This window comes from Oncorhynchus clarkii, chromosome 11 (assembly GCF_045791955.1).
Source record: "Oncorhynchus clarkii lewisi isolate Uvic-CL-2024 chromosome 11, UVic_Ocla_1.0, whole genome shotgun sequence".
In the NCBI taxonomy this organism is placed as follows: domain Eukaryota; kingdom Metazoa; phylum Chordata; class Actinopteri; order Salmoniformes; family Salmonidae; genus Oncorhynchus; species Oncorhynchus clarkii.
In genome coordinates, this window is record NC_092157.1 from 36,753,452 (window position 1) to 36,765,799 (window position 12,348).

General features: G+C 47.8%; 1 protein-coding gene across 2 annotated transcripts in view; it reads left to right on the plus strand.

The window, feature by feature from the left end:
- The window catches only part of LOC139420481 (nuclear receptor-binding protein 2-like), an 81,784-nt gene that overhangs the window by 43,321 nt on the left and 26,115 nt on the right, over positions 1-12,348 (plus strand). Inside the window, exon 1 of one of the 2 annotated variants that reach the window (XM_071170677.1) lies at positions 1,481-1,601. The exons of the other annotated variant lie outside the window; for it this stretch is intronic. The gene's annotated coding sequence lies outside the window, so the exon portion shown is untranslated. Of the gene's footprint in view, positions 1-1,480; positions 1,602-12,348 lie in introns of those variants that run through there. 2 annotated transcript variants of the gene reach the window in all.

Genomic DNA, 12,348 nt, shown 5'->3' on the forward strand with positions numbered 1-12,348 from the left:
AGTGTGTAGTGGTGCTGTCTCTAGTGTTGGGTTTCCCGGCAGTGTATCTATAATCAGGTTATTTCCAGGGAGGCCTGAGATCAGATCTTCAGTCATTTTTGCTGTCTCCCAAATGGCAAACTATTCCCTTTATAGTGCACTACTTTTGACCAGGTCCCATAGAGCTCTGGTCAAAAGTGTGCACTATAGGCTATAGAGTGCCATTTGCGACTCAGCCCTGGTTTCCTCCAGTTAGGGTTTGGAGCAGAGCCAGAGATGGACATCCACAAGCCAATTTATGCCTACTATAAGTGTATCCGGAGTTGGTGTGAAATGCTTAGTATGCATTTTTGACCCCATTCTCACCCCCCCCTCCTGCGGCCTAGGTTGCGCCCCCGGCCAAAGGATTGTGGCTGACTGCTTATGGATTCAACAACATCATTTTTAATCAGCTTACTGTTGATCATTACATTTGTTTGACATACATTTTAGATAGCTTTGAGTTATATTAGTATCTGACCAGTTTACTTGTTTATTAGTATTAGGAAATGGACTGGTACAGTGAATGTAAATAGGGCAGCAGGTAGCATAGTGGTTAAGGTTCAAGTCCAAGAGTTACTAGGTGAAAAATCTGTCGATGTTCCTTTGAGCAAGGCGTATAACCCTAATTGTACCTGTAAGTCGCTCTGGATAAGTCGTTTCCTAAATGACAAAAATGAATAAATAAACAAGCATTTTGAATATGGGTATTTCCATGTAAAAAGCCCCATGAGCATTAACATGTGAAGTTCATAGGAGCATATCAAATTTGGTGACAAATGAAAGCTAAGAGTCTATATTTGTGAGAAATGACGGCAATGTTTCTACCATTCTCCATCCCAAACATTTGTAATAAACAAAGGTTTTGATTTCTGGTCAAACAGATGGAAAAGGGCTTAGAAACCATCTACCAGAAAAAGTCTTAAAAGGTATTAGAAATACATAAAAACACTAATATTAAGACCCCTGCCAACTAATATCAACATTTATATTTCATTTTGTTGAAATGATGTGCCTTCTGTAAGTTAAGAAATAATGCCTAGTGTCATACCAAAAACCCACATATCTTGAAGATATTTTCAAATTTAAATCCCTCATGAGGAGGAAGGTTAATGAAAGTTCACAAGTAAAGGTAGACCTACCAATTAGTTAGTGTTTTACTGATAACAATTTGGTTTATGATATATTACGTGATTAAAACACATCATTCTGTTACCAAATCAGTAACAGAATGACCCCAAAATCTGTAACAGAATAATTGCAACTGAAATGGCTACCATGGGAATGCCACAGATGTCTCAAAGTATTGAGGGAACGTGTAATTTGCATGCTGACTGCAGGAATGTCCACCAGCACTGTTGCTGAATTTAATGTTCATTTCTCTACAGTAAGCTGCCTTCCACGTCATATTAGAGAACCTCCACATCCTGCTTCACCTGCGGGATCGTCTGAGACCAGACATCCTGGACAGCTGATGAAACTGTTGGTTTGCACAACCAAATCATTTCTGCACAAACTGTCAGAAACCGTCTCAGGGAAGCTCATCTGTGTGTCGTCCTCTCCAGGGTCTTGACCTGACTGCAGTATGGCGTCGTAACCGACAAACATTTTCTGTTTACATTTTTTAAAGTAGTCATTGTGCACAGAGTAGTATGGTTTGTTTAAATTTGCAATCAATGTTTTTTGTTTGACATACTTTTAAAGTGAAAAATCATAGTCTCAGTGTCATTATGTTACTGTGAATCGGACTCGGACTAAATAGACTTTACAAACAACAGACAGATTTACTGAAATTATTATCATTATCTGATCATATTTTTTTAACACCAAAACATCAACATTAATGCTTGTGTTTTTTTGACCTGAACCCAACAACTTTTTCCCCAACCTTAACCCACCTCCCTTCAGCAACCAATCACAGCCTGTTTACTAGTTTCACCCTACCATGACTGAGCACCAAACTCCACCACCCCAACAAACACCCCCAGGGAGCACACTTAAGCACAGGGGGCTAACTGTTTCGTAACTTAGGGAAAATAAACAACAGCATCCAAACATGAGTCCCTGTGTAGCCCCAGTAGACATGCTTTATAGTAGCTCAAAGACTATGGAATCCCCAGCCAGCCAGCCGCCCCATTAGTGCCACTATGTCAGAGCATTGTGTTCTTACTTCGCTCTTATTTATAATGTAATCTCCCTACAGCCCCTTTAGACTAGGGCTCTCCGTACTTCAAGTTGGAGAGTATTGGAACCACACTGCAGGTTCAGTTGTGTAATAGATAAAGCCAACCGTGTTAACAAGAACATTTTAACTATGAAATTGATAGGCTGTATACTGTGTATACCCCAGATATTGGTTTTCTCTACAGACATAGCAGTGATATTAAAAGCATCTTGTGCGGTCAACACTGTGTTGCGACCTCACGTAAGGCCTATGCGGTCAAGTCATCATGTGCCAATGCCAATCGCCTACGCACCTTGGGTAGAACGCAGCGCTAGGTGGGCAGAGTATGGGCCAAAGCAGCCTGGGAGGATGCCAATGTGGCAGGCTGCAGTCATCTGGGCTGTATATTTATGGCAGTGGGCACAGCAGGGTGGGTCTGTGGATTGGGTGTGGGCTTGTTGATCAACAATGTGGTAACACCGTGGTGAAAGAGGCCATTTTAAATGCGTTTATAACTACAGTATGTGTAAGCTCTTGCATTTCATGAAGGTGCCTATGAAAATGTCTACTGTGCTGCTACTACTACTACTACTACGTAATTACTATTTAAGATATTAATAGTAAATTCAATTATAACTTGAAAGCTTATTTATTTATTTTTTATTTCACCTTTATTTAACCAGGTTGGCAAGTTGAGAACAAGTTCTCATTTACAACTGCGACCTGGCCAAGATAAAGGAAAGCAGTTCGACACGAACAACAACACAGAGTTACACATGGAGTAAAACAAACATACAGTCAATAACACGATAGAAAAATAAGTCTATATACAATGTGAGCAAATGAGGTGAGAAGGGAGGTAAAGGCAAAAAAAAGGCCATGGTGGCATGCTGGAATGGTAGATTTGCAGTGGAAGAATGTGCAAAGTAGAAATAGAAATAAATCAAATCAAATCAAATCAAATTTTTATTTGTCACATACACATGGTTAGCAGATGTTAATGCGAGTGTAGCGAAATGCTTGTGCTTCTAGTTCCGACAATGCAGTAATAACCAACAAGTAATCTAACTAACAATTCCAAAACTACTGTCTTGTACACAGTGTGAGGGGATAAAGAATATGTACATAAGGATATATGAATGAGTGATGGTACAGAGCAGCATAGGCAGATACAGTAGATTGTATCGAGTACAGTATATACATATGAGATGAGTATGTAAACAAAGTGGCATAGTTAAAGTGGCTAGTGATACATGTATTACATAAGGATACAGTCGATGATATAGAGTACAGTATATACGTATGCCTATGAGATGAATAATGTAGGGTAAGTAACATTATATAAGGTAGCATTGTTTAAAGTGGCTAGTGATATATTTACATCATTTCCCATCAATTCCCATTATTAAAGTGGCTGGAGTTGAGTCAGTGTCAGTGTGTTGGCAGCAGCCACTCAATGTTAGTGGTGGCTGTTTAACAGTCTGATAGCCTTGAGATAGAAGCTGTTTTTCAGTCTCTCGGTCCCAGCTTTGATGCACCTGTACTGACCTCGCCTTCTGGATGATAGCGGGGTGAACAGGCAGTGCCTCGGGTGGTTGATGTCCTTGATGATCTTTATGGCCTTCCTGTGACATCGGGTGGTGTAGGTGTCCTGGAGGGCAGGTAGTTTGCCCCCGGTGATGCGTTGTGCAGACCTCACTACCCTCTGGAGGGCCTTACGGTTGAGGGCGGAGCAGTTGCCGTACCAGGCGGTGATACAGCCCGCCAGGATGCTCTCGATTGTGCATCTGTAGAAGTTTGTGAGTGCTTTTGGTGACAAGCCGAATTTCTTCAGCCTCCTGAGGTTGAAGAGGCGCTGCTGCGCCTTCTTCACAATGCTGTCTGTGTGAGTGGACCAATTCAGTTTGTCTGTGATGTGTATGCCGAGGAACTTAAAACTTGCTACCCTCTCCACTACTGTTCCATCGATGTGGATAGGGGGGTGTTCCCTCTGCTGTTTCCTGAAGTCCACAATCATCTCCTTAGTTTTGTTGACGTTGAGTGTGAGGTTATTTTCCTGACACCACACTCCGAGGGCCCTCACCTCCTCCCTGTAGGCCGTCTCGTCGTTGTTGGTAATCAAGCCTACCACTGTTGTGTCGTCCGCAAACTTGATGATTGAGTTGGAGGCGTGCGTGGCCACGCAGTCGTGGGTGAACAGGGAGTACAGGAGAGGGCTCAGAACGCACCCTTGTGGGGCCCCAGTGTTGAGGATCAGCGGGGAGGAGATGTTGTTGCCTACCCTCACCACCTGGGGGCGGCCCGTCAGGAAGTCCAGTACCCAGTTGCACAGGGCGGGGTCGAGACCCAGGGTCTCGAGCTTGATGACGAGCTTGGAGGGTACTATGGTGTTGAATGCCGAGCTGTAGTCAATGAACAGCATTCTCACATAGGTATTCCTCTTGTCCAGATGGGTTAGGGCAGTGTGCAGTGTGGTTGAGATTGCATCGTCTGTGGACCTATTTGGGCGGTAAGCAAATTGGAGTGGGTCTAGGGTGTCAGGTAGGGTGGAGGTGATATGGTCCTTGACTAGTCTCTCAAAGCACTTCATGATGACGGAAGTGAGTGCTACGGGGCGGTAGTCGTTTAGCTCAGTTACCTTAGCTTTCTTGGGAACAGGAACAATGGTGGCCCTCTTGAAGCATGTGGGAACAGCAGACTGGTATAGGGATTGATTGAATATGTCCGTAAACACACCGGCCAGCTGGTCTGCGCATGCTCTGAGGGCGCGGCTGGGGATGCCGTCTGGGCCTGCAGCCTTGCGAGGGTTAGCACGTTTAAATGTCTTACTCACCTCGGCTGCAGTGAAGGAGAGACCGCAAGTTTTCGTTGCAGGCCGTGTCAGTGGCACTGTATTGTCCTCAAAGCGGGCAAAAAAGTTATTTAGTCTGCCTGGGTGTCATGTATTGTCATGTTGTGTCTTGTTTCTGTCCTTTCCCTTCACCCTGTCTCCCTCTGCTGGTCGTTATTAGGTTACCTTTTCTCCCCCTCTTTCCCCCAGCTGTTCCTTGTCTTCTCTAACTACCTCGTTCACCCCTTTTCCCACCTGTTCCCTTTTTCCCTCTGATTAGGTCCCTATATCTCTCTCTGTTTCTGCTTCTGTCTTTGTCGGATTCTCGTTTGTGTTACTCATGCCTGAACCAGACTATCGTCGTGTTTGCTGCAACCTTGTCCTGTCCTGTCGGAATCTGCCTGTTCATCTAACCTTGTCCTGTCCTGTCGGAATCTGGCTGTCCATCTGAGCCTACGTGTGTTTCATCATTAAAGTAACTCTGTTTTGTTAATTCGCTTTTGGGTCCTCATTCACGCACCGTAACAGAAGAATCCGACCAAGAATGGACCCAGCGACTTCGGATCCTCTCCACTCTGCCGTCGAGATCCAGGGAGCGATGCTAGGCAGACACGAGCAGGAATTGTCTGCTGCTCGACATGCCGTTGAGACCCTGGCCACCCAAGTCTCCAACCTCACAGAACAGGTTCACCATCTCCGCCTCGATCCACCGGCCACTTCCAGGGCTTTCGAATCTCCGGAGCCCAGAATCAATAACCCGCCGTGTTACTCTGGGGAGCCCACTGAATGCCGCTCGTTCCTCACCCAGTGTGATATTGTGTTTTCTCTCCAGCCCAACACTTACTCCAGGAGCACTGCTCGTGTCGCCTACGTCATATCTCTCCTTACTGGACGGGCTCGTGAGTGGGGCACGGCAATCTGGGAGGCAAGGGCTGAGTGTACTAACCAGTATCAGGACTTTAAGGAGGAGATGATACGGGTTTTTGATCGATCTGTTTTTGGGGAGGAGGCTTCCAGGGCCCTGTCTTCCCTATGTCAAGGTAATCGATCCATAACAGACTACTCTATTGAGTTTCGCACTCTTGCTGCCTCCAGTGGCTGGAACGAGCCGGCTTTGCTCGCTCGTTTTCTGGAGGGTCTCCGCGCAGAGGTAAAGGATGAGATTCTCTCCCGGGAGGTTCCTTCCAGCGTGGATTCCTTGATTGAACTCGCTATTCGCATTGAGCGACGGGTTGATCTTCGTCACCGAGCTCGTGGAAAGGAGCTCGCGTTCTCCGTTGCCCCCCTCTCCGCATCACTACCATCTTCCTCTGCCGGCTCGGGTGCTGAGCCTATGCAGCTGGGAGGTATCCGCATCTCGACTAAGGAGAGGGAACGGAGAATCACCAACCGCCTCTGTCTCTATTGCGGTTCTGCTGGTCATTTTGTCACTTCATGTCCAGTAAAAGCCAGAGCTCATCAGTAAGCGGAGGGCTACTGGTGAGCGCTACTACTCCTGTCTCTCCTTCAAGATCCTGCACTACCTTGTCGGTCCATCTACGCTGGACCGGTTCGTCAGCTTCCTGCAGTGCCTTAATAGACTCTGGGGCGGAGGGCTGTTTTATGGACGAGACCTGGGCTCGGGAACATGACATTCCTCTCAGACAGTTAAGGGAGCCCATGGCCTTGTTCGCCTTGGATGGTAGTCCTCTCCCCAGGATTCAGCGTGAGACGCTACCTTTAACCCTCACTGTCTCTGGTAATCATAGCGAAACCATTTCTTTTTTAATTTTTCGTTCACCTTTTACACCTGTTGTTTTGGGCCATCCCTGGCTAGTTTGTCATAATCCTTCTATTAATTGGTCTAGTAATTCTATCCTCTCCTGGAACGTCTCTTGTCATGTGAAATGTTTAATGTCTGCTATCCCTCCTGTTTCCTCTGTCTCTTCTTCACAGGAGGAGCCTGGTGATTTGACAGGGGTGCCGGAGGAATATCACGATCTGCGCACGGTGTTCAGTCGGTCCAGGGCCACCTCTCTTCCTCCACACCGGTCGTATGATTGTAGTATTGATCTCCTTCCGGGAACCACTCCCCCCCGGGGTAGACTATACTCTCTGTCGGCTCCCGAACGTAAGGCTCTCGAAGATTATTTGTCTGTAGCTCTTGCCGCCGGTACCATAGTCCCCTCCTCCTCTCCCGCCGGAGCGGGGTTTTTTTTTGTTAAGAAGAAGGACGGGTCCCTGCGCCCCTGCATAGATTATCGAGGGCTGAATGACATAACAGTGAAGAATCGTTATCCGCTTCCTCTTATGTCTTCAGCCTTCGAGATCCTGCAGGGAGCCAGGTTTTTCACTAAGTTGGACCTTCGTAACGCTTACCATCTCGTGCGCATCAGGGAGGGGGACGAGTGGAAGACGGCGTTTAACACTCCGTTAGGGCACTTTGAATACCGGGTTCTTCCTTTCGGCCTCGCTAACGCTCCAGCTGTCTTTCAGGCATTAGTCAATGATGTCCTGAGAGACATGCTGAACATCTTTGTTTTCGTTTACCTTGACGATATCCTGATTTTTTCACCGTCACTCCAGATTCATGTTCAGCACGTTCGACGTGTCCTCCAGCGCCTTTTAGAGAATTGTCTTTTTGTGAAGGCTGAGAAGTGCACTTTTCATGCCTCCTCCGTCACATTTCTCGGTTCTGTTATTTCCGCTGAAGGCATTAAGATGGATCCCGCTAAGGTCCAGGCTGTCATTGATTGGCCCGTCCCTAAGTCACGCGTCGAGCTGCAGCGCTTTCTCGGCTTCGCGAACTTCTATCGTCGTTTCATCCGTAATTTCGGTCAGGTGGCAGCTCCTCTCACAGCCCTTACTTCTGTCAAGACGTGCTTTAAGTGGTCCGTTTCCGCCCAGGGAGCTTTTGATCTCCTCAAGAATCGTTTTACATCCGCTCCTATCCTTGTTACACCTGACGTCTCTAGACAGTTCGTGGTCGAGGTTGACGCGTCAGAGGTGGGCGTGGGAGCCATTCTTTCTCAGCGCTCCCTCTCTGACGACAAGGTCCACCCTTGCGCGTATTTTTCTCATCGCCTGTCGCCGTCGGAACGTAACTATGATGTGGGAAACCGCGAACTGCTCGCCATCCGCTTATCCCTATGCGAATGGCGACAGTGGTTGGAGGGGGCGACCGTTCCTTTTGTCGTTTGGACTGACCATAGGAACCTTGAGTACATCCGTTCTGCCAAACGACTTAATGCGCGTCAGGCGCGCTGGGCGCTGTTTTTCGCTCGTTTCGAGTTCGTGATTTCTTATCGTCCGGGCTCTAAGAACACCAAGCCTGATGCTTTATCTCGTCTCTTCAGTTCTTCAGTAGCCTCCACTGACCCCGAGGGGATTCTCCCTGAGGGGCGTGTTGTCGGGTTGACTGTCTGGGGAATTGAGAGGCAGGTAAAGCAAGCACTCACTCAAACTCCGTCGCCGCGCGCTTGTCCCAGGAACCTTCTTTTCGTTCCCGTTCCTACTCGTCTGGCCGTTCTTCAGTGGGCTCACTCTGCCAAGTTAGCCGGCCACCCTGGCGTTCGGGGTACGCTTGCTTCCATTCGCCAGCGTTTTTGGTGGCCCACCCGGGAGCATGACACGCGTCGCTTCGTGGCTGCTTGTTCGGTCTGCGCGCAGACTAAGTCCGGTAACTCCCCTCCTGCCGGCCGTCTCAGGCCGCTTCCCATTCCCTCTCGACCGTGGTCTCACATCGCCTTAGATTTTGTCACCGGACTGCCTTCGTCAGCGGGGAAGACTGTTATTCTTACGGTTGTCGACAGGTTCTCTAAGGCGGCTCATTTTATTCCCCTTGCTAAGCTTCCTTCTGCTAAAGAGACGGCACAAATCATCATCGAGAATGTTTTCAGAATTCATGGCCTTCCGTCAGACGTCGTTTCGGACAGAGGTCCGCAATTCACGTCTCAATTTTGGAGGGAGTTTTGCCGTTTGATTGGGGCTTCCATCAGTCTCTCTTCCGGCTTTCACCCCCAGTCTAACGGTCAAGCAGAACGGGCCAATCAGACTATTGGTCGCATCTTACGCAGTCTTTCTTTTCGCAACCCTGCGTCTTGGTCAGAACAGCTCCCCTGGGCAGAATACGCCCACAACTCGCTTCCTTCGTCTGCGACCGGGCTATCTCCTTTTCAGAGTAGCCTCGGGTACCAGCCTCCGCTGTTCTCATCTCAGTTCGCCGAGTCCAGCGTTCCCTCCGCTCAGGCTTTTGTCCAACGTTGCAAGCGCACCTGGAAGAGGGTCAGGTCTGCACTTTGCCGTTATAGGGCGCAGACTGTGAGGGCTGCTAATAAGCGTAGAACTAAGAGTCCTAGATATTGTCGCGGTCAGAGAGTTTGGCTCTCCACTCAGAACCTTCCCCTTAAGACCGCTTCTCGCAAGTTGACCCCGCGGTTCATTGGTCCGTTCCGTATTTCCCAGATCATCAATCCTGTCGCAGTTCGACTTCTTCTTCCGCGATATCTTCGTCGCGTCCACCCGGTCTTCCATGTCTCCTGTGTCAAGCCCGTTCTTCGCGCCCCCGCTCGTCTTCCCCCCCCCCCCCCCCATCCTTGTCGAGGGCGCACCCATCTACAGGGTCCGTAGGATTTTGGACATGCGTCCTCGGGGCCGTGGTCATCAGTACCTAGTAGATTGGGAGGGGTACGGTCCTGAGGAGAGGAGTTGGGTTCCCTCTCGGGACGTGCTGGACCGTGCGCTGATCGATGATTTCCTCCGTTGCCGCCAGGTTTCCTCCTCGAGTGCGCCAGGAGGCGCTCGGTGAGTGGGGGGGTACTGTCATGTATTGTCATGTTGTGTCTTGTTTCTGTCCTTTCCCTTCACCCTGTCTCCCTCTGCTGGTCGTTATTAGGTTACCTTTTCTCCCCCTCTTTCCCCCAGCTGTTCCTTGTCTTCTCTAACTACCTCGTTCACCCCTTTTCCCACCTGTTCCCTTTTTCCCTCTGATTAGGTCCCTATATCTCTCTCTGTTTCTGCTTCTGTCTTTGTCGGATTCTCGTTTGTGTTACTCATGCCTGAACCAGACTATCGTCGTGTTTGCTGCAACCTTGTCCTGTCCTGTCGGAATCTGCCTGTTCATCTAACCTTGTCCTGTCCTGTCGGAATCTGGCTGTCCATCTGAGCCTACGTGTGTTTCATCATTAAAGTAACTCTGTTTTGTTAATTCGCTTTTGGGTCCTCATTCACGCACCGTAACACTGGGAGCAGGACATCCTGGTCCGTGACTGGGCTGGATTTCTTCCTGTAGTCCGTGATTGACTGTAGACCCTGCCACATGCCTCTTGTGTCTGAGCCGTTGAATTGAGATTCTACTTTGTCTCTGTACTGACGCTTAGCTTGTTTGATAGCCTTGCGGAGGGAATAGCTGCACTGTTTGTATTCGGTCATGTTACCAGACACCTTGCCCTGATTAAAAGCAGTGGTTCGCGCTTTCAGTTTCACACGAATGCTGCCATCAATCCACGGTTTCTGGTTAGGGAATGTTTTAATCGTTGCTATGGGAACGACATCTTCAACGCACGTTCTAATGAACTCGCACACCGAATCAGCATATTCGTCAATGTTGTTGTCTGAAGTTGAAATAATGGGGTGTAAAGGAGCAAAATAAATAAATACAGTAGGGTAAAAGGTAGTTGTTTGGGCTAAATTATAGGCTATGTACAGGTGCAGTAATCTGTGAGCTGCTCTGACAGCTGGTGCTTAAAGCTAGTGAGGGAGAAAAGTGTTTCCAGTTTCGGAGATTTTTGTAGATCGTTCCATTTATTGGCAGCAGAGAACTGGAAGGAGAGGTGGCCAAAAGAGGAATTGGTTTTGGGGGTGACCAGAGAGCTATACCTGCTGTAGCGCGTGCTACAGGTGGGTGCTGCTATGGAAACCAGGGAGCTGAGATATGGGGGGACTTTACCTAGCAGGGTCTTGTAGATGACCTGGAGCCAGTGGGTTTGGCGGCGAGTATGAAGCGAGGGCCAGCCAACGAGAGCGTACAGGTCGCAGTGGGGTGTAGTATATGGGGCTTTGGTGACAAAACGGATGGCACTGTGATAGACTGCATCCAATTTATTGAGTAGGGTATTGGAGGCTATTTTGTAGATGACATCGCCGAAGTCGAGGATCGGAAGGATGGTCAGTTTTACGAGGGTATGTTTGGCAGCATGAGTGAAGGATGCTTTGTTGCGAAATAGGAAGCCAATTCTAGATTTAACTTTGGATTGGAGATGCTTAATGTGAGTCTGGAAGGAGAGTTTACAATCTAACCAGACACCCAGGTATTTGTAGTTGTACACACATTCTAAGTCAGAACCGTCCAGAGTAGTGATGCTGGACGGGCGGGCAGGTGCAGGCAGTGATCGGTAGAAAAGCATGCATTTAGTTTTACTTGTATTTAAGAGCAGTTGGAGGCCACGGAAGGAGGTCTGGAGGGTTGTTAACACAATGTCCAAAGAAGTGCCAGAAGTATACAGAATGGTGTCGTCTGCGTAGAGGTGGATCAGAGACTCACCAGCAGTAAGAGCGACATCATTGATGTGGCACACCCATAGAGACTGCCAGAGGCCCGGACAACAGACCCTCCAATTTGACACACTGAACTCTTATCAGAGAAGTAGTTGGTGAACCAGGCGAGGCAATCATTTGAGAAACCAAGGCTATCGAGTCTGCCGATGAGGATGTGGTGATTGACAGAGTCGAAAGCCTTGGCCAAGTCGATGAATACGGCTGCACAGTAAGCACTTAAGTAATAGCTTTCATATGGTAGACACTCAAAACGAAATAGCATCGCATCACTGTTTAGACATAACGTTATACCTCAGATTCCCTCTTTCAAAAGAATTCTAACACTTTCATTGAAGACATAGAGATGTCATTTGGACCAGCGCCAGCTATCAAAATCACCCTCCCTCTCTTACTCGCTCAAACGCTAAAGCAGCGGACAGAATATGAATAAATCTGCTACATTCAAATGTATCTGAAATGCATCAGAAAACGTTGTTTTCTATACAGTAGCTTAATAACTAACACAAGATAGATATTGGTCTCCACTACAACATACAAGTGTCAAGTTTCTCGGAAATGCAGCCTTACAATAGGCTACACCTAGGTTTCTAGTGAGCCTAAGGTTACAAATCAACTGTCAAAATGTAGTTCAATCGTGGCCTGGGATAGTCTAGCGGTTAGGGCTACTGCCTTCAGCATGCACATATAAGCCTACCCTGTATGTGTGCATTGGATTCTGGCCCAAATAACTCAATCGACTGATTTTAGTTACACATAATTAAAAAATCCCCATAAAATCAGTCAGTTTAAGCTAGATATATCA